General features: G+C 41.9%; 9 non-coding genes across 9 annotated transcripts; all 9 read right to left on the reverse strand.

Moving 5' to 3' along the window:
* Positions 1-1831: 1831 nt before the first annotated feature.
* LOC126279574 (U6 spliceosomal RNA) lies at positions 1832-1938 on the reverse strand. Its single transcript, XR_007551045.1, has one exon. It is a non-coding gene; the product is annotated as a U6 spliceosomal RNA (small nuclear RNA).
* A 2476-nt stretch (positions 1939-4414) lies between these two features.
* LOC126279575 (U6 spliceosomal RNA) lies at positions 4415-4521 on the reverse strand. Its single transcript, XR_007551046.1, has one exon. It is a non-coding gene; the product is annotated as a U6 spliceosomal RNA (small nuclear RNA).
* Positions 4522-6997: 2476 nt separating this feature from the next.
* On the reverse strand, positions 6998-7104 carry LOC126279576 (U6 spliceosomal RNA). The gene has a single exon (XR_007551047.1). It is a non-coding gene; the product is annotated as a U6 spliceosomal RNA (small nuclear RNA).
* Positions 7105-9580: 2476 nt separating this feature from the next.
* Positions 9581-9687, reverse strand: LOC126279725 (U6 spliceosomal RNA). Its single transcript, XR_007551189.1, has one exon. It is a non-coding gene; the product is annotated as a U6 spliceosomal RNA (small nuclear RNA).
* Positions 9688-12163: 2476 nt separating this feature from the next.
* On the reverse strand, positions 12164-12270 carry LOC126279577 (U6 spliceosomal RNA). Its single transcript, XR_007551048.1, has one exon. It is a non-coding gene; the product is annotated as a U6 spliceosomal RNA (small nuclear RNA).
* Positions 12271-14746: 2476 nt separating this feature from the next.
* On the reverse strand, positions 14747-14853 carry LOC126279578 (U6 spliceosomal RNA). Its single transcript, XR_007551049.1, has one exon. It is a non-coding gene; the product is annotated as a U6 spliceosomal RNA (small nuclear RNA).
* A 2476-nt stretch (positions 14854-17329) lies between these two features.
* LOC126279579 (U6 spliceosomal RNA) lies at positions 17330-17436 on the reverse strand. The gene has a single exon (XR_007551050.1). It is a non-coding gene; the product is annotated as a U6 spliceosomal RNA (small nuclear RNA).
* A 2476-nt stretch (positions 17437-19912) lies between these two features.
* LOC126279676 (U6 spliceosomal RNA) lies at positions 19913-20019 on the reverse strand. Its single transcript, XR_007551141.1, has one exon. It is a non-coding gene; the product is annotated as a U6 spliceosomal RNA (small nuclear RNA).
* A 2476-nt stretch (positions 20020-22495) lies between these two features.
* LOC126279580 (U6 spliceosomal RNA) lies at positions 22496-22602 on the reverse strand. The gene has a single exon (XR_007551051.1). It is a non-coding gene; the product is annotated as a U6 spliceosomal RNA (small nuclear RNA).
* Between the last annotated feature and the right edge of the window lie 1868 nt (positions 22603-24470).

Raw genomic sequence — 24470 nt, forward strand, 5'->3', positions numbered from 1 at the left:
GCCAGAAGACAATAGTGACTGCAAGAAGAGACACAGTAGCCTCACGAACCATTAAAAACAGCATTCGTATTGCACACTTTGAAACACAGCAGTGTAGGTCATTACCAGGGCATGGATGGGTTAATGCGACTTGTGTGAGATAGTAGTAGGAATGATGGACACAGTTCCGTTTTCAGTACAATACCAGGTGATATATTTGTGTTGATCCAGGTGTACACAGGGCAGGTCTACTTGACAACAGTGAAACACTGTGATTGAGGTGTGTGAATGAGCCTAAAATATCGAGGGGACATGTGGTAAGAGAAACCAGGTTAGCATTGTGTTAGTAGCTGTAGTTATGTTCCTGTGAAATGTCAATCAGCTGTAATCCAGGTTGGTGAATGTTGTTATTGCAGGAAGAATTGCTAGTGCAGAACAAAGAGTGATAGATTTAGTATTTGAAAGCAGTTAATACCTGAGTAGCTACTGGTGTCATGTGACACAAACTGGTTTGTGATGTAGTTGTCTATTCCTGAAATCTTGAAGCTTGCTAGTGTTTTGTGTCTTGACTGGCTCTGTATCTGCTTATGTGGTAGAGCTTCTGTGTATGTAACATGATGAATATTGCATTTAGAGTTTGTGCAATCTTTCTCCTAGACACAGGATGAGAGGTGCATCAGCTGCAATTGTGAACACCATCGACTTGTATCACATTGATGGGATTCAAAGTGCTGTCAAAATAGTAGAGTCTCACATCTAAATGCTATATGTTAATATTAGCATACTGGTCTGCTGTCTAAACACTTCAGTGTTGTGGTATTCATTGGCTGACACTTTTGGAATTTATTTAAGTAACTGTATGTAATGGCAGATTGCCAGACATGTGGGAAAATACTTTGTGGGTCACACCAGTGAAATTTGTACATGACATGCTGATGCACCACAGATTTGCAGTAATAGTTGGTTTTTAGGTGAAGGGCAGTGGCTTATTACACAGGCAGATATGCTTCAGTTAAGAACCTGATGAGGTGTCACCTGCAGTCTGTATTATGAGGCTGCAGCTGGATAGCAAGGCCACTAGGAAAGTTACTTGAAACATAATGTTAAATAAACTTCCTGTAAAGGGGTAGCTTGCACACTTAATGATGAAAGATACACCTTCCTTCACATGTTGGTTTTTGCTGCTCAAACAATTATGGCATCAGCTGCAGCCATGAAGATGAATAAAGATAAATATTGTGGGTCTGTGTGCAGACAGTATGTGATAGTGGCTTACAGGCACCAGAAGCTTTGTAGGCGTTAGAGAAAAATAAATATTAGGTAATGCAAGCTAATTTTAGAGCGCTAGAGTGTATTTAAGCAGTAGTCTAAGTGAAAGTATGTGAGTGAGAAAGATTTGGAACATGCAGCTATCTTGTGTAAAGTTGGTGTAAGGTTTCCAAATGTTGTGTGTGGCAGTAGGTGTGTGTTATGAAATGACATGATTGAGACAGTAGCAAGAGATGCTGTGACAGCTGAGTGTGATACTGAGGAAGAGAAGAGGCTTTTGCCTGTGCTAGGCTTAGCCTGGCTGTGATTTGTGTTGAAGGGGTGCTAGTGACATGTACTTGTGGTTTTGGTGTGCTTGCTGACTTGTTATTAGAGTGACATTTTAGATGTGCATTGGTGATGTAAGGGATAGGTTTATTGCCAGTTTTGTCATGTTCTGTTGTGAATGAAAGAAAGTGGAGGAGAACTGCGTAAATGGAGAGCATAGTTTGTGACAAGTGGGTGCAGATATGAAGCGAAACTTGTGTAGTTGGCTGATGGTATTAGCAGCTGATGTGAGGCATGAGAGAGTGAGATTGCGAAAAAAAATGTGGAACGCTTCACGATTTTGCGTGTCATCCTTGCGCAGGGGCCATGCTAATCTTCTCTGTATCGTTCCAATTTTAGTATATGTACCGCCGAAGCGAGTACATTCGAGGAGCCCTCTGAAATTGTATATATAGTTATGGCGTCGCGTCAAACATGGTTCGGCTTGGACGTAGGTTTACACAGCTCTGGCGAGGAACACAAGGCCTGCCGAGTGCTAATTTGTGAACTAATTACTGCGAGGTGTCGTTCTTAGTAAGTGGCAGCTCTGTCAACTGTAGATTTGGCAGTTTTGGGTGTAAAACTTAGATCGTAGAGTCGTTTGCTCTCGCACCATCCACCCAGAGCAGCAGCAGTTTCACACAGCTGCCGCTAGGCGGCAGCAAGACGTGTTGGCAGCTATTGTCGCCATGTTCTCACATCCCGAGTTTAGTGTCTTATAGGCATACGTATGAAACACACTTCTCTAATGTGTGGGATAAATGACTCTGACTGGAGCAGGTAGCAGGTCTTCAAGACTCTCAAAACAAGCGAATATTTTGGCCAAACTGTCTTCACTGCTAACACAAATTGCATTACTCTTGCAGTGGTACTTTCTTACGATACCTATCGATTTAATTACAGAGTGCTCGTATGCAATGCAACTTTTAACTCACACATCAAGTACAACACAAGAAGACACAGCCTGTGACCATGTAAATTACTGAGGAACTCCACAGAGACCAAGCATGGTTCTATTCATCCAATGGCGCCATAAGACAATAGTGACTGCAAGAAGAGACACAGTAGCCTCACAAACCATTAAAAACAGCATTCGTATTGCACACTTTGAAACACAGCAGTGTAGGTCATTACTAGGGCATGGATGGGTTAATGCGACTTGTGTGAGATAGTAGTAGGAATGATGGACATAGTTCCGTTTTCAGTACAATACCAGGTGATATATTTGTGTTGATCCAGGTGTACACAGGGCAGGTCTACTTGACAACAGTGAAACACTGTGATTGAGGTGTGTGAATGAACCTAAAATATCGAGGGGACATGTGGTAAGAGAAACCAGGTTAGCATTGTGTTAGTAGCTGTAGTTATGTTCCTGTGAAATGTCAATCAGCTGTAATCCAGGTTGGTGAATGTTGTTATTGCAGGAAGAATTGCTAGTGCAGAACAAAGAGTGATAGATTTAGTATTTGAAAGCAGTTAATAACTGAGTAGCTACTGGTGTCATGTGACACAAACTGGTTTGTGATGTAGTTGTCTATTCCTGAAGTCTTGAAGCTTGCTAGTGTTTTGTGTCTTGACTGGCTCTGTATCTGCTTATGTGGTAGAGCTTCTGTGTATGTAACATGATGAATATTGCATGCAGAGTTTGTCCAATCTTTCTCCTAGACACAGGATGAGAGGTGCATCAGCTGCAATTGTGAACACCATCGACTTGTATCACATTGATGGGATTCAAAGTGCTGTCAAAATAGTAGAGTCTCACATCTAAATGCTATATGTTAATATTAGCATAGTGGTCTGCTGTCTAAACACTTCAGTGTTGTGGTATTCATTGGCTGACACTTTTGGAATTTATTTAAGTAACTGTAGGTAATGGCAGATTGCCAGACATGTGGGAAAATACTTTGTGGGTCACACCAGTGAAATTTGTACATGACATGCTGATTCACCACAGATTTGCAGTAATAGTTGGTTTTTAGGTGAAGGGCAGTGGCTTATTACACAGGCAGATATGCTTCAGTTAAGAACCTGATGAGGTGTCACCTGCAGTCTGTATTATGAGGCTGCAGCTGGATAGCAAGGCCACTAGGAAAGTTACTTGAAACATAATGTTAAATAAACTTCCTGTAAAGGGGTTGCTTGCACACTTAATCATGAAAGATACACCTTCCTTCACATGTTTGTTTATGCTGCTCAAACAATTATGGCATCAGCTGCAGCCATGAAGATGAATAAAGATAAATATTGTGGGTCTGTGTGCAGACAGTATGTGATAGTGGCTTACAGGCACCAGAAGCTTTGTAGGCTTTAGAGAAAAATAAATATTAGGTAAGGCAAGCTAATTTTAGAGCGCTAGAGTGTATTTAAGCAGTAGTCTAAGTGAAAGTATGTGAGTGAGAAAGATTTGGAACATGCAGCTATCTTGTGTAAAGTTGGTGTAAGGTTTCCAAATGTTGTGTGTGGCAGTAGGTGTGTGTTATGAAATGACATGATTGAGACAGTAGCAAGAGATGCTGTGACAGCTGAGTGTGATACTGAGGAAGAGAAGAGGCTTTTGCCTGTGCTAGGCTTAGCCTGGCTGTGATTTGTGTTGAAGGGGTGCTAGTGACATGTACTTGTGGTTTTGGTGTGCTTGCTGACTTGTTATTAGAGTGACATTTTAGATGTGCATTGGTGATGTAAGGGATAGGTTTATTGCCAGTTTTGTCATGTTCTGTTGTGAATGAAAGAAAGTGGAGGAGAACTGCGTAAATGGAGAGCATAGTTTGTGACAAGTGGGTGCAGATATGAAGCGAAACTTGTGTAGTTGGCTGATGGTATTAGCAGCTGATGTGAGGCATGAGAGAGTGAGATTGCGAAAAAAAATGTGGAACGCTTCACGATTTTGCGTGTCATCCTTGCGCAGGGGCCATGCTAATCTTCTCTGTATCGTTCCAATTTTAGTATATGTACCGCCGAAGCGAGTACATTCGAGGAGCCCTCTGAAATTGTATATATAGTTATGGCGTCGCGTCAAACATGGTTCGGCTTGGACGTAGGTTTACACAGCTCTGGCGAGGAACACAAGGCCTGCCGAGTGCTAATTTGTGAACTAATTACTGCGAGGTGTCGTTCTTAGTAAGTGGCAGCTCTGTCAACTGTAGATTTGGCAGTTTTGGGTGTAAAACTTAGATCGTAGAGTCGTTTGCTCTCGCACCATCCACCCAGAGCAGCAGCAGTTTCACACAGCTGCCGCTAGGCGGCAGCAAGACGTGTTGGCAGCTATTGTCGCCATGTTCTCACATCCCGAGTTTAGTGTCTTATAGGCATACGTATGAAACACACTTCTCTAATGTGTGGGATAAATGACTCTGACTGGAGCAGGTAGCAGGTCTTCAAGACTCTCAAAACAAGCGAATATTTTGGCCAAACTGTCTTCACTGCTAACACAAATTGCATTACTCTTGCAGTGGTACTTTCTTACGATACCTATCGATTTAATTACAGAGTGCTCATATGCAATGCAACTTTTAACTCACACATCAAGTACAACACAAGAAGACACAGCCTGTGACCATGTAAATTACTGAGGAACTCCACAGAGACCAAGCATGGTTCTATTCATCCAATGGCGCCATAAGACAATAGTGACTGCAAGAAGAGACACAGTAGCCTCACAAACCATTAAAAACAGCATTCGTATTGCACACTTTGAAACACAGCAGTGTAGGTCATTACTAGGGCATGGATGGGTTAATGCGACTTGTGTGAGATAGAAGTAGGAATGATGGACATAGTTCCGTTTTCAGTACAATACCAGGTGATATATTTGTGTTGATCCAGGTGTACACAGGGCAGGTCTACTTGACAACAGTGAAACACTGTGATTGAGGTGTGTGAATGAGCCTAAAATATCGAGGGGACATGTGGTAAGAGAAACCAGGTTAGCATTGTGTTAGTAGCTGTAGTTATGTTCCTGTGAAATGTCAATCAGCTGTAATCCAGGTTGGTGAATGTTGTTATTGCAGGAAGAATTGCTAGTGCAGAACAAAGAGTGATAGATTTAGTATTTGAAAGCAGTTAATAACTGAGTAGCTACTGGTGTCATGTGACACAAACTGGTTTGTGATGTAGTTGTCTATTCCTGAAATCTTGAAGCTTGCTAGTGTTTTGTGTCTTGACTGGCTCTGTATCTGCTTATGTGGTAGAGCTTCTGTGTATGTAACATGATGAATATTGCATGCAGAGTTTGTCCAATCTTTCTCCTAGACACAGGATGAGAGGTGCATCAGCTGCAATTGTGAACACCATCGACTTGTATCACATTGATGGGATTCAAAGTGCTGTCAAAATAGTAGAGTCTCACATCTAAATGCTATATGTTAATATTAGCATACTGGTCTGCTGTCTAAACACTTCAGTGTTGTGGTATTCATTGGCTGACACTTTTGGAATTTATTTAAGTAACTGTATGTAATGGCAGATTGCCAGACATGTGGGAAAATACTTTGTGGGTCACACCAGTGAAATTTGTACATGACATGCTGATGCACCACATATTTGCAGTAATAGTTGGTTTTTAGGTGAAGGGCAGTGGCTTATTACACAGGCAGATATGCTTCAGTTAAGAACCTGATGAGGTGTCACCTGCAGTCTGTATTATGAGGCTGCAGCTGGATAGCAAGGCCACTAGGAAAGTTACTTGAAACATAATGTTAAATAAACTTCCTGTAAAGGGGTAGCTTGCACACTTAATCATGAAAGATACACCTTCCTTCACATGTTTGTTTATGCTGCTCAAACAATTATGGCATCAGCTGCAGCCATGAAGATGAATAAAGATAAATATTGTGGGTCTGTGTGCAGACAGTATGTGATAGTGGCTTACAGGCACCAGAAGCTTTGTAGGCGTTAGAGAAAAATAAATATTAGGTAATGCAAGCTAATTTTAGAGCGCTAGAGTGTATTTAAGCAGTAGTCTAAGTGAAAGTATGTGAGTGAGAAAGATTTGGAACATGCAGCTATCTTGTGTAAAGTTGGTGTAAGGTTTCCAAATGTTGTGTGTGGCAGTAGGTGTGTGTTATGAAATGACATGATTGAGACAGTAGCAAGAGATGCTGTGACAGCTGAGTGTGATACTGAGGAAGAGAAGAGGCTTTTGCCTGTGCTAGGCTTAGCCTGGCTGTGATTTGTGTTGAAGGGGTGCTAGTGACATGTACTTGTGGTTTTGGTGTGCTTGCTGACTTGTTATTAGAGTGACATTTTAGATGTGCATTGGTGATGTAAGGGATAGGTTTATTGCCAGTTTTGTCATGTTCTGTTGTGAATGAAAGAAAGTGGAGGAGAACTGCGTAAATGGAGAGCATAGTTTGTGACAAGTGGGTGCAGATATGAAGCGAAACTTGTGTAGTTGGCTGATGGTATTAGCAGCTGATGTGAGGCATGAGAGAGTGAGATTGCGAAAAAAAATGTGGAACGCTTCACGATTTTGCGTGTCATCCTTGCGCAGGGGCCATGCTAATCTTCTCTGTATCGTTCCAATTTTAGTATATGTACCGCCGAAGCGAGTACATTCGAGGAGCCCTCTGAAATTGTATATATAGTTATGGCGTCGCGTCAAACATGGTTCGGCTTGGACGTAGGTTTACACAGCTCTGGCGAGGAACACAAGGCCTTCCGAGTGCTAATTTGTGAACTAATTACTGCGAGGTGTCGTTCTTAGTGAGTGGCAGCTCTGTCAACTGTAGATTTGGCAGTTTTGGGTGTAAAACTTAGATCGTAGAGTCGTTTGCTCACGCACCATCCACCCAGAGCAGCAGCAGTTTCACACAGCTGCCGCTAGGCGGCAGCAAGACGTGTTGGCAGCTATTGTCGCCATGTTCTCACATCCCGAGTTTAGTGTCTTATAGGCATACGTATGAAACACACTTCTCTAATGTGTGGGATAAATGACTCTGACTGGAGCAGGTAGCAGGTCTTCAAGACTCTCAAAACAAGCGAATATTTTGGCCAAACTGTCTTCACTGCTAACACAAATTGCATTACTCTTGCAGTGGTACTTTCTTACGATACCTATCGATTTAATTACAGAGTGCTCATATGCAATGCAACTTTTAACTCACACATCAAGTACAACACAAGAAGACACAGCCTGTGACCATGTAAATTACTGAGGAACTCCACAGAGACCAAGCATGGTTCTATTCATCCAATGGCGCCAGAAGACAATAGTGACTGCAAGAAGAGACACAGTAGCCTCACGAACCATTAAAAACAGCATTCGTATTGCACACTTTGAAACACAGCAGTGTAGGTCATTACCAGGGCATGGATGGGTTAATGCGACTTGTGTGAGATAGTAGTAGGAATGATGGACACAGTTCCGTTTTCAGTACAATACCAGGTGATATATTTGTGTTGATCCAGGTGTACACAGGGCAGGTCTACTTGACAACAGTGAAACACTGTGATTGAGGTGTGTGAATGAGCCTAAAATATCGAGGGGACATGTGGTAAGAGAAACCAGGTTAGCATTGTGTTAGTAGCTGTAGTTATGTTCCTGTGAAATGTCAATCAGCTGTAATCCAGGTTGGTGAATGTTGTTATTGCAGGAAGAATTGCTAGTGCAGAACAAAGAGTGATAGATTTAGTATTTGAAAGCAGTTAATACCTGAGTAGCTACTGGTGTCATGTGACACAAACTGGTTTGTGATGTAGTTGTCTATTCCTGAAATCTTGAAGCTTGCTAGTGTTTTGTGTCTTGACTGGCTCTGTATCTGCTTATGTGGTAGAGCTTCTGTGTATGTAACATGATGAATATTGCATTTAGAGTTTGTGCAATCTTTCTCCTAGACACAGGATGAGAGGTGCATCAGCTGCAATTGTGAACACCATCGACTTGTATCACATTGATGGGATTCAAAGTGCTGTCAAAATAGTAGAGTCTCACATCTAAATGCTATATGTTAATATTAGCATACTGGTCTGCTGTCTAAACACTTCAGTGTTGTGGTATTCATTGGCTGACACTTTTGGAATTTATTTAAGTAACTGTATGTAATGGCAGATTGCCAGACATGTGGGAAAATACTTTGTGGGTCACACCAGTGAAATTTGTACATGACATGCTGATGCACCACAGATTTGCAGTAATAGTTGGTTTTTAGGTGAAGGGCAGTGGCTTATTACACAGGCAGATATGCTTCAGTTAAGAACCTGATGAGGTGTCACCTGCAGTCTGTATTATGAGGCTGCAGCTGGATAGCAAGGCCACTAGGAAAGTTACTTGAAACATAATGTTAAATAAACTTCCTGTAAAGGGGTAGCTTGCACACTTAATCATGAAAGATACACCTTCCTTCACATGTTTGTTTTTGCTGCTCAAACAATTATGGCATCAGCTGCAGCCATGAAGATGAATAAAGATAAATATTGTGGGTCTGTGTGCAGACAGTATGTGATAGTGGCTTACAGGCACCAGAAGCTTTGTAGGCGTTAGAGAAAAATAAATATTAGGTAATGCAAGCTAATTTTAGAGCGCTAGAGTGTATTTAAGCAGTAGTCTAAGTGAAAGTATGTGAGTGAGAAAGATTTGGAACATGCAGCTATCTTGTGTAAAGTTGGTGTAAGGTTTCCAAATGTTGTGTGTGGCAGTAGGTGTGTGTTATGAAATGACATGATTGAGACAGTAGCAAGAGATGCTGTGACAGCTGAGTGTGATACTGAGGAAGAGAAGAGGCTTTTGCCTGTGCTAGGCTTAGCCTGGCTGTGATTTGTGTTGAAGGGGTGCTAGTGACATGTACTTGTGGTTTTGGTGTGCTTGCTGACTTGTTATTAGAGTGACATTTTAGATGTGCATTGGTGATGTAAGGGATAGGTTTATTGCCAGTTTTGTCATGTTCTGTTGTGAATGAAAGAAAGTGGAGGAGAACTGCGTAAATGGAGAGCATAGTTTGTGACAAGTGGGTGCAGATATGAAGCGAAACTTGTGTAGTTGGCTGATGGTATTAGCAGCTGATGTGAGGCATGAGAGAGTGAGATTGCGAAAAAAAATGTGGAACGCTTCACGATTTTGCGTGTCATCCTTGCGCAGTGGCCATGCTAACCTTCTCTGTATCGTTCCAATTTTAGTATATGTACCGCCGAAGCGAGTACATTCGAGGAGCCCTCTGAAATTGTATATATAGTTATGGCGTCGCGTCAAACATGGTTCGGCTTGGACGTAGGTTTACACAGCTCTGGCGAGGAACACAAGGCCTGCCGAGTGCTAATTTGTGAACTAATTACTGCGAGGTGTCGTTCTTAGTAAGTGGCAGCTCTGTCAACTGTAGATTTGGCAGTTTTGGGTGTAAAACTTAGATCGTAGAGTCGTTTGCTCTCGCACCATCCACCCAGAGCAGCAGCAGTTTCACACAGCTGCCGCTAGGCGGCAGCAAGACGTGTTGGCAGCTATTGTCGCCATGTTCTCACATCCCGAGTTTAGTGTCTTATAGGCATACGTATGAAACACACTTCTCTAATGTGTGGGATAAATGACTCTGACTGGAGCAGGTAGCAGGTCTTCAAGACTCTCAAAACAAGCGAATATTTTGGCCAAACTGTCTTCACTGCTAACACAAATTGCATTACTCTTGCAGTGGTACTTTCTTACGATACCTATCGATTTAATTACAGAGTGCTCATATGCAATGCAACTTTTAACTCACACATCAAGTACAACACAAGAAGACACAGCCTGTGACCATGTAAATTACTGAGGAACTCCACAGAGACCAAGCATGGTTCTATTCATCCAATGGCGCCAGAAGACAATAGTGACTGCAAGAAGAGACACAGTAGCCTCACGAACCATTAAAAACAGCATTCGTATTGCACACTTTGAAACACAGCAGTGTAGGTCATTACCAGGGCATGGATGGGTTAATGCGACTTGTGTGAGATAGTAGTAGGAATGATGGACACAGTTCCGTTTTCAGTACAATACCAGGTGATATATTTGTGTTGATCCAGGTGTACACAGGGCAGGTCTACTTGACAACAGTGAAACACTGTGATTGAGGTGTGTGAATGAGCCTAAAATATCGAGGGGACATGTGGTAAGAGAAACCAGGTTAGCATTGTGTTAGTAGCTGTAGTTATGTTCCTGTGAAATGTCAATCAGCTGTAATCCAGGTTGGTGAATGTTGTTATTGCAGGAAGAATTGCTAGTGCAGAACAAAGAGTGATAGATTTAGTATTTGAAAGCAGTTAATACCTGAGTAGCTACTGGTGTCATGTGACACAAACTGGTTTGTGATGTAGTTGTCTATTCCTGAAATCTTGAAGCTTGCTAGTGTTTTGTGTCTTGACTGGCTCTGTATCTGCTTATGTGGTAGAGCTTCTGTGTATGTAACATGATGAATATTGCATTTAGAGTTTGTGCAATCTTTCTCCTAGACACAGGATGAGAGGTGCATCAGCTGCAATTGTGAACACCATCGACTTGTATCACATTGATGGGATTCAAAGTGCTGTCAAAATAGTAGAGTCTCACATCTAAATGCTATATGTTAATATTAGCATACTGGTCTGCTGTCTAAACACTTCAGTGTTGTGGTATTCATTGGCTGACACTTTTGGAATTTATTTAAGTAACTGTATGTAATGGCAGATTGCCAGACATGTGGGAAAATACTTTGTGGGTCACACCAGTGAAATTTGTACATGACATGCTGATGCACCACAGATTTGCAGTAATAGTTGGTTTTTAGGTGAAGGGCAGTGGCTTATTACACAGGCAGATATGCTTCAGTTAAGAACCTGATGAGGTGTCACCTGCAGTCTGTATTATGAGGCTGCAGCTGGATAGCAAGGCCACTAGGAAAGTTACTTGAAACATAATGTTAAATAAACTTCCTGTAAAGGGGTAGCTTGCACACTTAATGATGAAAGATACACCTTCCTTCACATGTTGGTTTTTGCTGCTCAAACAATTATGGCATCAGCTGCAGCCATGAAGATGAATAAAGATAAATATTGTGGGTCTGTGTGCAGACAGTATGTGATAGTGGCTTACAGGCACCAGAAGCTTTGTAGGCGTTAGAGAAAAATAAATATTAGGTAATGCAAGCTAATTTTAGAGCGCTAGAGTGTATTTAAGCAGTAGTCTAAGTGAAAGTATGTGAGTGAGAAAGATTTGGAACATGCAGCTATCTTGTGTAAAGTTGGTGTAAGGTTTCCAAATGTTGTGTGTGGCAGTAGGTGTGTGTTATGAAATGACATGATTGAGACAGTAGCAAGAGATGCTGTGACAGCTGAGTGTGATACTGAGGAAGAGAAGAGGCTTTTGCCTGTGCTAGGCTTAGCCTGGCTGTGATTTGTGTTGAAGGGGTGCTAGTGACATGTACTTGTGGTTTTGGTGTGCTTGCTGACTTGTTATTAGAGTGACATTTTAGATGTGCATTGGTGATGTAAGGGATAGGTTTATTGCCAGTTTTGTCATGTTCTGTTGTGAATGAAAGAAAGTGGAGGAGAACTGCGTAAATGGAGAGCATAGTTTGTGACAAGTGGGTGCAGATATGAAGCGAAACTTGTGTAGTTGGCTGATGGTATTAGCAGCTGATGTGAGGCATGAGAGAGTGAGATTGCGAAAAAAAATGTGGAACGCTTCACGATTTTGCGTGTCATCCTTGCGCAGGGGCCATGCTAATCTTCTCTGTATCGTTCCAATTTTAGTATATGTACCGCCGAAGCGAGTACATTCGAGGAGCCCTCTGAAATTGTATATATAGTTATGGCGTCGCGTCAAACATGGTTCGGCTTGGACGTAGGTTTACACAGCTCTGGCGAGGAACACAAGGCCTGCCGAGTGCTAATTTGTGAACTAATTACTGCGAGGTGTCGTTCTTAGTAAGTGGCAGCTCTGTCAACTGTAGATTTGGCAGTTTTGGGTGTAAAACTTAGATCGTAGAGTCGTTTGCTCTCGCACCATCCACCCAGAGCAGCAGCAGTTTCACACAGCTGCCGCTAGGCGGCAGCAAGACGTGTTGGCAGCTATTGTCGCCATGTTCTCACATCCCGAGTTTAGTGTCTTATAGGCATACGTATGAAACACACTTCTCTAATGTGTGGGATAAATGACTCTGACTGGAGCAGGTAGCAGGTCTTCAAGACTCTCAAAACAAGCGAATATTTTGGCCAAACTGTCTTCACTGCTAACACAAATTGCATTACTCTTGCAGTGGTACTTTCTTACGATACCTATCGATTTAATTACAGAGTGCTCGTATGCAATGCAACTTTTAACTCACACATCAAGTACAACACAAGAAGACACAGCCTGTGACCATGTAAATTACTGAGGAACTCCACAGAGACCAAGCATGGTTCTATTCATCCAATGGCGCCATAAGACAATAGTGACTGCAAGAAGAGACACAGTAGCCTCACAAACCATTAAAAACAGCATTCGTATTGCACACTTTGAAACACAGCAGTGTAGGTCATTACTAGGGCATGGATGGGTTAATGCGACTTGTGTGAGATAGTAGTAGGAATGATGGACATAGTTCCGTTTTCAGTACAATACCAGGTGATATATTTGTGTTGATCCAGGTGTACACAGGGCAGGTCTACTTGACAACAGTGAAACACTGTGATTGAGGTGTGTGAATGAACCTAAAATATCGAGGGGACATGTGGTAAGAGAAACCAGGTTAGCATTGTGTTAGTAGCTGTAGTTATGTTCCTGTGAAATGTCAATCAGCTGTAATCCAGGTTGGTGAATGTTGTTATTGCAGGAAGAATTGCTAGTGCAGAACAAAGAGTGATAGATTTAGTATTTGAAAGCAGTTAATAACTGAGTAGCTACTGGTGTCATGTGACACAAACTGGTTTGTGATGTAGTTGTCTATTCCTGAAGTCTTGAAGCTTGCTAGTGTTTTGTGTCTTGACTGGCTCTGTATCTGCTTATGTGGTAGAGCTTCTGTGTATGTAACATGATGAATATTGCATGCAGAGTTTGTCCAATCTTTCTCCTAGACACAGGATGAGAGGTGCATCAGCTGCAATTGTGAACACCATCGACTTGTATCACATTGATGGGATTCAAAGTGCTGTCAAAATAGTAGAGTCTCACATCTAAATGCTATATGTTAATATTAGCATAGTGGTCTGCTGTCTAAACACTTCAGTGTTGTGGTATTCATTGGCTGACACTTTTGGAATTTATTTAAGTAACTGTAGGTAATGGCAGATTGCCAGACATGTGGGAAAATACTTTGTGGGTCACACCAGTGAAATTTGTACATGACATGCTGATTCACCACATATTTGCAGTAATAGTTGGTTTTTAGGTGAAGGGCAGTGGCTTATTACACAGGCAGATATGCTTCAGTTAAGAACCTGATGAGGTGTCACCTGCAGTCTGTATTATGAGGCTGCAGCTGGATAGCAAGGCCACTAGGAAAGTTACTTGAAACATAATGTTAAATAAACTTCCTGTAAAGGGGTTGCTTGCACACTTAATCATGAAAGATACACCTTCCTTCACATGTTTGTTTATGCTGCTCAAACAATTATGGCATCAGCTGCAGCCATGAAGATGAATAAAGATAAATATTGTGGGTCTGTGTGCAGACAGTATGTGATAGTGGCTTACAGGCACCAGAAGCTTTGTAGGCGTTAGAGAAAAATAAATATTAGGTAATGCAAGCTAATTTTAGAGCGCTAGAGTGTATTTAAGCAGTAGTCTAAGTGAAAGTATGTGAGTGAGAAAGATTTGGAACATGCAGCTATCTTGTGTAAAGTTGGTGTAAGGTTTCCAAATGTTGTGTGTGGCAGTAGGTGTGTGTTATGAAATGACATGATTGAGACAGTAGCAAGAGATGCTGTGACAGCTGAGTGTGATACTGAGGAAGAGAAGAGGCTTTTGCCTGTGCTAGGCTTAGCCTGGCTGTGATTTGTGTTGAAGGGGTGCTAGTGACATGTACTTGTGGTTTTGGTGTGCTTGCTGACTTGTTATTAGAGTGACATTTTAGATGTGCATTGGTGATGTAAGGGATAGGTTTATTGCCAGTTTTGTCATGTTCTGTTGTGAATGAAAGAAAGTGGAGGAGAACTGCGTAAATGGAGAGCATAGTTTGTGACAAGTGGGTGCAGATATGAAGCGAAACTTGTGTAGTTGGCTGATGGTATTAGCAGCTGATGTGAGGCATGAGAGAGTGAGATTGCGAAAAAAAATGTGGAACGCTTCACGATTTTGCGTGTCATCCTTGCGCAGGGGCCATGCTAATCTTCTCTGTATCGTTCCAATTTTAGTATATGTACCGCCGAAGCGAGTACATTCGAGGAGCCCTCTGAAATTGTATATATAGTTATGGCGTCGCGTCAAACATGGTTCGGCTTGGACGTAGGTTTACACAGCTCTGGCGAGGAACACAAGGCCTGCCGAGTGCTAATTTGTGAACTAATTACTGCGAGGTGTCGTTCTTAGTAAGTGGCAGCTCTGTCAACTGTAGATTTGGCAGTTTTGGGTGTAAAACTTAGATCGTAGAGTCGTTTGCTCTCGCACCATCCACCCAGAGCAGCAGCAGTTTCACACAGCTGCCGCTAGGCGGCAGCAAGACGTGTTGGCAGCTATTGTCGCCATGTTCTCACATCCCGAGTTTAGTGTCTTATAGGCATACGTATGAAACACACTTCTCTAATGTGTGGGATAAATGACTCTGACTGGAGCAGGTAGCAGGTCTTCAAGACTCTCAAAACAAGCGAATATTTTGGCCAAACTGTCTTCACTGCTAACACAAATTGCATTACTCTTGCAGTGGTACTTTCTTACGATACCTATCGATTTAATTACAGAGTGCTCATATGCAATGCAACTTTTAACTCACACATCAAGTACAACACAAGAAGACACAGCCTGTGACCATGTAAATTACTGAGGAACTCCACAGAGACCAAGCATGGTTCTATTCATCCAATGGCGCCATAAGACAATAGTGACTGCAAGAAGAGACACAGTAGCCTCACAAACCATTAAAAACAGCATTCGTATTGCACACTTTGAAACACAGCAGTGTAGGTCATTACTAGGGCATGGATGGGTTAATGCGACTTGTGTGAGATAGTAGTAGGAATGATGGACATAGTTCCGTTTTCAGTACAATACCAGGTGATATATTTGTGTTGATCCAGGTGTACACAGGGCAGGTCTACTTGACAACAGTGAAACACTGTGATTGAGGTGTGTGAATGAGCCTAAAATATCGAGGGGACATGTGGTAAGAGAAACCAGGTTAGCATTGTGTTAGTAGCTGTAGTTATGTTCCTGTGAAATGTCAATCAGCTGTAATCCAGGTTGGTGAATGTTGTTATTGCAGGAAGAATTGCTAGTGCAGAACAAAGAGTGATAGATTTAGTATTTGAAAGCAGTTAATAACTGAGTAGCTACTGGTGTCATGTGACACAAACTGGTTTGTGATGTAGTTGTCTATTCCTGAAATCTTGAAGCTTGCTAGTGTTTTGTGTCTTGACTGGCTCTGTATCTGCTTATGTGGTAGAGCTTCTGTGTATGTAACATGATGAATATTGCATGCAGAGTTTGTGCAATCTTTCTCCTAGACACAGGATGAGAGGTGCATCAGCTGCAATTGTGAACACCATCGACTTGTATCACATTGATGGGATTCAAAGTGCTGTCAAAATAGTAGAGTCTCACATCTAAATGCTATATGTTAATATTAGCATAGTGGTCTGCTGTCTAAACACTTCAGTGTTGTGGTATTCATTGGCTGACACTTTTGGAATTTATTTAAGTAACTGTATGTAATGGCAGATTGCCAGACATGTGGGAAAATACTTTGTGGGTCACACCAGTGAAATTTGTACATGACATGCTGATGCACCACAGATTTGCAGTAATAGTTGGTTTTTAGGTGAAGGGCAGTGGCTTATTACACAGGCAGATATGCTTCAGTTAAGAACCTGATGAGGTGTCACCTGCAGTCTGTATTATGAGGCTGCAGCTGGATAGCAAGGCCACTAGGAAAGTTACTTGAAACATAATGTTAAATAAACTTCCTGTAAAGGGGTAGCTTGCACACTTAATCATGAAAGATACACCTTCCTTCACATGTTTGTTTATGCTGCTCAAACAATTATGGCATCAGCTGCAGCCATGAAGATGAATAAAGATAAATATTGTGGGTCTGTGTGCAGAAAGTATGTGATAGTGGCTTACAGGCACCAGAAGCTTTGTAGGCTTTAGAGAAAAATAAATATTAGGTAAGGCAAGCTAATTTTAGAGCGCTAGAGTGTATTTAAGCAGTAGTCTAAGTGAAAGTATGTGAGTGAGAAAGATTTGGAACATGCAGCTATCTTGTGTAAAGTTGGTGTAAGGTTTCCAAATGTTGTGTGTGGCAGTAGGTGTGTGTTATGAAATGACATGATTGAGACAGTAGCAAGAGATGCTGTGACAGCTGAGTGTGATACTGAGGAAGAGAAGAGGCTTTTGCCTGTGCTAGGCTTAGCCTGGCTGTGATTTGTGTTGAAGGGGTGCTAGTGACATGTACTTGTGGTTTTGGTGTGCTTGCTGACTTGTTATTAGAGTGACATTTTAGATGTGCATTCGTGATGTAAGGGATAGGTTTATTGCCAGTTTTGTCATGTTCTGTTGTGAATGAAAGAAAGTGGAGGAGAACTGCGTAAATGGAGAGCATAGTTTGTGACAAGTGGGTGCAGATATGAAGCGAAACTTGTGTAGTTGGCTGATGGTATTAGCAGCTGATGTGAGGCATGAGAGAGTGAGATTGCGAAAAAAAATGTGGAACGCTTCACGATTTTGCGTGTCATCCTTGCGCAGGGGCCATGCTAATCTTCTCTGTATCGTTCCAATTTTAGTATATGTACCGCCGAAGCGAGTACATTCGAGGAGCCCTCTGAAATTGTATATATAGTTATGGCGTCGCGTCAAACATGGTTCGGCTTGGACGTAGGTTTACACAGCTCTGGCGAGGAACACAAGGCCTGCCGAGTGCTAATTTGTGAACTAATTACTGCGAGGTGTCGTTCTTAGTGAGTGGCAGCTCTGTCAACTGTAGATTTGGCAGTTTTGGGTGTAAAACTTAGATCGTAGAGTCGTTTGCTCACGCACCATCCACCCAGAGCAGCAGCAGTTTCACACAGCTGCCGCTAGGCGGCAGCAAGACGTGTTGGCAGCTATTGTCGCCATGTTCTCACATCCCGAGTTTAGTGTCTTATAGGCATACGTATGAAACACACTTCTCTAATGTGTGGGATAAATGACTCTGACTGGAGCAGGTAGCAGGTCTTCAAGACTCTCAAAACAAGCGAATATTTTGGCCAAACTGTCTTCACTGCTAACACAAATTGCATTACTCTTGCAGTGGTACTTTCTTACGATACCTATCGATTTAATTACAGAGTGCTCATATGCAATGCAACTTTTAACTCACACATCAAGTACAACACAAGAAGACACAGCCTGTGACCATGTAAATTACTGAGGAACTCCACAGAGACCAAGCATGGTTCTATTCATCCAATGGCGCCATAAGACAATAGTGACTGCAAGAAGAGACACAGTAGCCTCACAAACCATTAAAAACAGCATTCGTATTGCACACTTTGAAACACAGCAGTGTAGGTCATTACTAGGGCATGGATGGGTTAATGCGACTTGTGTGAGATAGTAGTAGGAATGATGGACATAGTTCCGTTTTCAGTACAATACCAGGTGATATATTTGTGTTGATCCAGGTGTACACAGGGCAGGTCTACTTGACAACAGTGAAACACTGTGATTGAGGTGTGTGAATGAGCCTAAAATATCGAGGGGACATGTGGTAAGAGAAACCAGGTTAGCATTGTGTTAGTAGCTGTAGTTATGTTCCTGTGAAATGTCAATCAGCTGTAATCCAGGTTGGTGAATGTTGTTATTGCAGGAAGAATTGCTAGTGCAGAACAAAGAGTGATAGATTTAGTATTTGAAAGCAGTTAATACCTGAGTAGCTACTGGTGTCATGTGACACAAACTGGTTTGTGATGTAGTTGTCTATTCCTGAAATCTTGAAGCTTGCTAGTGTTTTGTGTCTTGACTGGCTCTGTATCTGCTTATGTGGTAGAGCTTCTGTGTATGTAACATGATGAATATTGCATGCAGAGTTTGTCCAATCTTTCTCCTAGACACAGGATGAGAGGTGCATCAGCTGCAATTGTGAACACCATCGACTTGTATCACATTGATGGGATTCAAAGTGCTGTCAAAATAGTAGAGTCTCACATCTAAATGCTATATGTTAATATTAGCATAGTGGTCTGCTGTCTAAACACTTCAGTGTTGTGGTATTCATTGGCTGACACTTTTGGAATTTATTTAAGTAACTGTATGTAATGGCAGATTGCCAGACATGTGGGAAAATACTTTGTGGGTCACACCAGTGAAATTTGTACATGACATGCTGATGCACCACAGATTTGCAGTAATAGTTGGTTTTTAGGTGAAGGGCAGTGGCTTATTACACAGGCAGATATGCTTCAGTTAAGAACCTGATGAGGTGTCACCTGCAGTCTGTATTATGAGGCTGCAGCTGGATAGCAAGGCCACTAGGAAAGTTACTTGAAACATAATGTTAAATAAACTTCCTGTAAAGGGGTAGCTTGCACACTTAATCATGAAAGATACACCTTCCTTCACATGTTTGTTTATGCTGCTCAAACAATTATGGCATCAGCTGCAGCCATGAAGATGAATAAAGATAAATATTGTGGGTCTGTGTGCAGACAGTATGTGATAGTGGCTTACAGGCACCAGAAGCTTTGTAGGCGTTAGAGAAAAATAAATATTAGGTAATGCAAGCTAATTTTAGAGCGCTAGAGTGTATTTAAGCAGTAGTCTAAGTGAAAGTATGTGAGTGAGAAAGATTTGGAACATGCAGCTATCTTGTGTAAAGTTGGTGTAAGGTTTCCAAATGTTGTGTGTGGCAGTAGGTGTGTGTTATGAAATGACATGATTGAGACAGTAGCAAGAGATGCTGTGACAGCTGAGTGTGATACTGAGGAAGAGAAGAGGCTTTTGCCTGTGCTAGGCTTAGCCTGGCTGTGATTTGTGTTGAAGGGGTGCTAGTGACATGTACTTGTGGTTTTGGTGTGCTTGCTGACTTGTTATTAGAGTGACATTTTAGATGTGCATTGGTGATGTAAGGGATAGGTTTATTGCCAGTTTTGTCATGTTCTGTTGTGAATGAAAGAAAGTGGAGGAGAACTGCGTAAATGGAGAGCATAGTTTGTGACAAGTGGGTGCAGATATGAAGCGAAACTTGTGTAGTTGGCTGATGGTATTAGCAGCTGATGTGAGGCATGAGAGAGTGAGATTGCGAAAAAAAATGTGGAACGCTTCACGATTTTGCGTGTCATCCTTGCGCAGGGGCCATGCTAATCTTCTCAGTATCGTTCCAATTTTAGTATATGTACCGCCGAAGCGAGTACATTCGAGGAGCCCTCTGAAATTGTATATATAGTTATGGCGTCGCGTCAAACATGGTTCGGCTTGGACGTAGGTTTACACAGCTCTGGCGAGGAACACAAGGCCTGCCGAGTGCTAATTTGTGAACTAATTACTGCGAGGTGTCGTTCTTAGTAAGTGGCAGCTCTGTCAACTGTAGATTTGGCAGTTTTGGGTGTAAAACTTAGATCGTAGAGTCGTTTGCTCTCGCACCATCCACCCAGAGCAGCAGCAGTTTCACACAGCTGCCGCTAGGCGGCAGCAAGACGTGTTGGCAGCTATTGTCGCCATGTTCTCACATCCCGAGTTTAGTGTCTTATAGGCATACGTATGAAACACACTTCTCTAATGTGTGGGATAAATGACTCTGACTGGAGCAGGTAGCAGGTCTTCAAGACTCTCAAAACAAGCGAATATTTTGGCCAAACTGTCTTCACTGCTAACACAAATTGCATTACTCTTGCAGTGGTACTTTCTTACGATACCTATCGATTTAATTACAGAGTGCTCATATGCAATGCAACTTTTAACTCACACATCAAGTACAACACAAGAAGACACAGCCTGTGACCATGTAAATTACTGAGGAACTCCACAGAGACCAAGCATGGTTCTATTCATCCAATGGCGCCATAAGACAATAGTGACTGCAAGAAGAGACACAGTAGCCTCACAAACCATTAAAAACAGCATTCGTATTGCACACTTTGAAACACAGCAGTGTAGGTCATTACTAGGGCATGGATGGGTTAATGCGACTTGTGTGAGATAGTAGTAGGAATGATGGACATAGTTCCGTTTTCAGTACAATACCAGGTGATATATTTGTGTTGATCCAGGTGTACACAGGGCAGGTCTACTTGACAACAGTGAAACACTGTGATTGAGGTGTGTGAATGAGCCTAAAATATCGAGGGGACATGTGGTAAGAGAAACCAGGTTAGCATTGTGTTAGTAGCTGTAGTTATGTTCCTGTGAAATGTCAATCAGCTGTAATCCAGGTTGGTGAATGTTGTTATTGCAGGAAGAATTGCTAGTGCAGAACAAAGAGTGATAGATTTAGTATTTGAAAGCAGTTAATAACTGAGTAGCTACTGGTGTCATGTGACACAAACTGGTTTGTGATGTAGTTGTCTATTCCTGAAATCTTGAAGCTTGCTAGTGTTTTGTGTCTTGACTGGCTCTGTATCTGCTTATGTGGTAGAGCTTCTGTGTATGTAACATGATGAATATTGCATGCAGAGTTTGTCCAATCTTTCTCCTAGACACAGGATGAGAGGTGCATCAGCTGCAATTGTGAACACCATCGACTTGTATCACATTGATGGGATTCAAAGTGCTGTCAAAATAGTAGAGTCTCACATCTAAATGCTATATGTTAATATTAGCATAGTGGTCTGCTGTCTAAACACTTCAGTGTTGTGGTATTCATTGGCTGACACTTTTGGAATTTATTTAAGTAACTGTATGTAATGGCAGATTGCCAGACATGTGGGAAAATACTTTGTGGGTCACACCAGTGAAATTTGTACATGACATGCTGATGCACCACAGATTTGCAGTAATAGTTGGTTTTTAGGTGAAGGGCAGTGGCTTATTACACAGGCAGATATGCTTCAGTTAAGAACCTGATGAGGTGTCACCTGCAGTCTGTATTATGAGGCTGCAGCTGGATAGCAAGGCCACTAGGAAAGTTACTTGAAACATAATGTTAAATAAACTTCCTGTAAAGGGGTAGCTTGCACACTTAATCATGAAAGATACACCTTCCTTCACATGTTTGTTTATGCTGCTCAAACAATTATGGCATCAGCTGCAGCCATGAAGATGAATAAAGATAAATATTGTGGGTCTGTGTGCAGACAGTATGTGATAGTGGCTTACAGGCACCAGAAGCTTTGTAGGCGTTAGAGAAAAATAAATATTAGGTAATGCAAGCTAATTTTAGAGCGCTAGAGTGTATTTAAGCAGTAGTCTAAGTGAAAGTATGTGAGTGAGAAAGATTTGGAACATGCAGCTATCTTGTGTAAAGTTGGTGTAAGGTTTCCAAATGTTGTGTGTGGCAGTAGGTGTGTGTTATGAAATGACATGATTGAGACAGTAGCAAGAGATGCTGTGACAGCTGAGTGTGATACTGAGGAAGAGAAGAGGCTTTTGCCTGTGCTAGGCTTAGCCTGGCTGTGATTTGTGTTGAAGGGGTGCTAGTGACATGTACTTGTGGTTTTGGTGTGCTTGCTGACTTGTTATTAGAGTGACATTTTAGATGTGCATTGGTGATGTAAGGGATAGGTTTATTGCCAGTTTTGTCATGTTCTGTTGTGAATGAAAGAAAGTGGAGGAGAACTGCGTAAATGGAGAGCATAGTTTGTGACAAGTGGGTGCAGATATGAAGCGAAACTTGTGTAGTTGGCTGATGGTATTAGCAGCTGATGTGAGGCATGAGAGAGTGAGATTGCGAAAAAAAATGTGGAACGCTTCACGATTTTGCGTGTCATCCTTGCGCAGGGGCCATGCTAATCTTCTCTGTATCGTTCCAATTTTAGTATATGTACCGCCGAAGCGAGTACATTCGAGGAGCCCTCTGAAATTGTATATATAGTTATGGCGTCGCGTCAAACATGGTTCGGCTTGGACGTAGGTTTACACAGCTCTGGCGAGGAACACAAGGCCTGCCGAGTGCTAATTTGTGAACTAATTACTGCGAGGTGTCGTTCTTAGTAAGTGGCAGCTCTGTCAACTGTAGATTTGGCAGTTTTGGGTGTAAAACTTAGATCGTAGAGTCGTTTGCTCTCGCACCATCCACCCAGAGCAGCAGCAGTTTCACACAGCTGCCGCTAGGCGGCAGCAAGACGTGTTGGCAGCTATTGTCGCCATGTTCTCACATCCCGAGTTTAGTGTCTTATAGGCATACGTATGAAACACACTTCTCTAATGTGTGGGATAAATGACTCTGACTGGAGCAGGTAGCAGGTCTTCAAGACTCTCAAAACAAGCGAATATTTTGGCCAAACTGTCTTCACTGCTAACACAAATTGCATTACTCTTGCAGTGGTACTTTCTTACGATACCTATCGATTTAATTACAGAGTGCTCATATGCAATGCAACTTTTAACTCACACATCAAGTACAACACAAGAAGACACAGCCTGTGACCATGTAAATTACTGAGGAACTCCACAGAGACCAAGCATGGTTCTATTCATCCAATGGCGCCATAAGACAATAGTGACTGCAAGAAGAGACACAGTAGCCTCACAAACCATTAAAAACAGCATTCGTATTGCACACTTTGAAACACAGCAGTGTAGGTCATTACTAGGGCATGGATGGGTTAATGCGACTTGTGTGAGATAGTAGTAGGAATGATGGACATAGTTCCGTTTTCAGTACAATACCAGGTGATATATTTGTGTTGATCCAGGTGTACACAGGGCAGGTCTACTTGACAACAGTGAAACACTGTGATTGAGGTGTGTGAATGAGCCTAAAATATCGAGGGGACATGTGGTAAGAGAAACCAGGTTAGCATTGTGTTAGTAGCTGTAGTTATGTTCCTGTGAAATGTCAATCAGCTGTAATCCAGGTTGGTGAATGTTGTTATTGCAGGAAGAATTGCTAGTGCAGAACAAAGAGTGATAGATTTAGTATTTGAAAGCAGTTAATAACTGAGTAGCTACTGGTGTCATGTGACACAAACTGGTTTGTGATGTAGTTGTCTATTCCTGAAATCTTGAAGCTTGCTAGTGTTTTGTGTCTTGACTGGCTCTGTATCTGCTTATGTGGTAGAGCTTCTGTGTATGTAACATGATGAATATTGCATGCAGAGTTTGTCCAATCTTTCTCCTAGACACAGGATGAGAGGTGCATCAGCTGCAATTGTGAACACCATCGACTTGTATCACATTGATGGGATTCAAAGTGCTGTCAAAATAGTAGAGTCTCACATCTAAATGCTATATGTTAATATTAGCATAGTGGTCTGCTGTCTAAACACTTCAGTGTTGTGGTATTCATTGGCTGACACTTTTGGAATTTATTTAAGTAACTGTATGTAATGGCAGATTGCCAGACATGTGGGAAAATACTTTGTGGGTCACACCAGTGAAATTTGTACATGACATGCTGATGCACCACAGATTTGCAGTAATAGTTGGTTTTTAGGTGAAGGGCAGTGGCTTATTACACAGGCAGATATGCTTCAGTTAAGAACCTGATGAGGTGTCACCTGCAGTCTGTATTATGAGGCTGCAGCTGGATAGCAAGGCCACTAGGAAAGTTACTTGAAACATAATGTTAAATAAACTTCCTGTAAAGGGGTAGCTTGCACACTTAATCATGAAAGATACACCTTCCTTCACATGTTTGTTTATGCTGCTCAAACAATTATGGCATCAGCTGCAGCCATGAAGATGAATAAAGATAAATATTGTGGGT

The sequence above is a fragment of the Schistocerca gregaria genome, chromosome 6 (genome assembly GCF_023897955.1).
Source record: "Schistocerca gregaria isolate iqSchGreg1 chromosome 6, iqSchGreg1.2, whole genome shotgun sequence".
Classification (NCBI taxonomy): domain Eukaryota; kingdom Metazoa; phylum Arthropoda; class Insecta; order Orthoptera; family Acrididae; genus Schistocerca; species Schistocerca gregaria.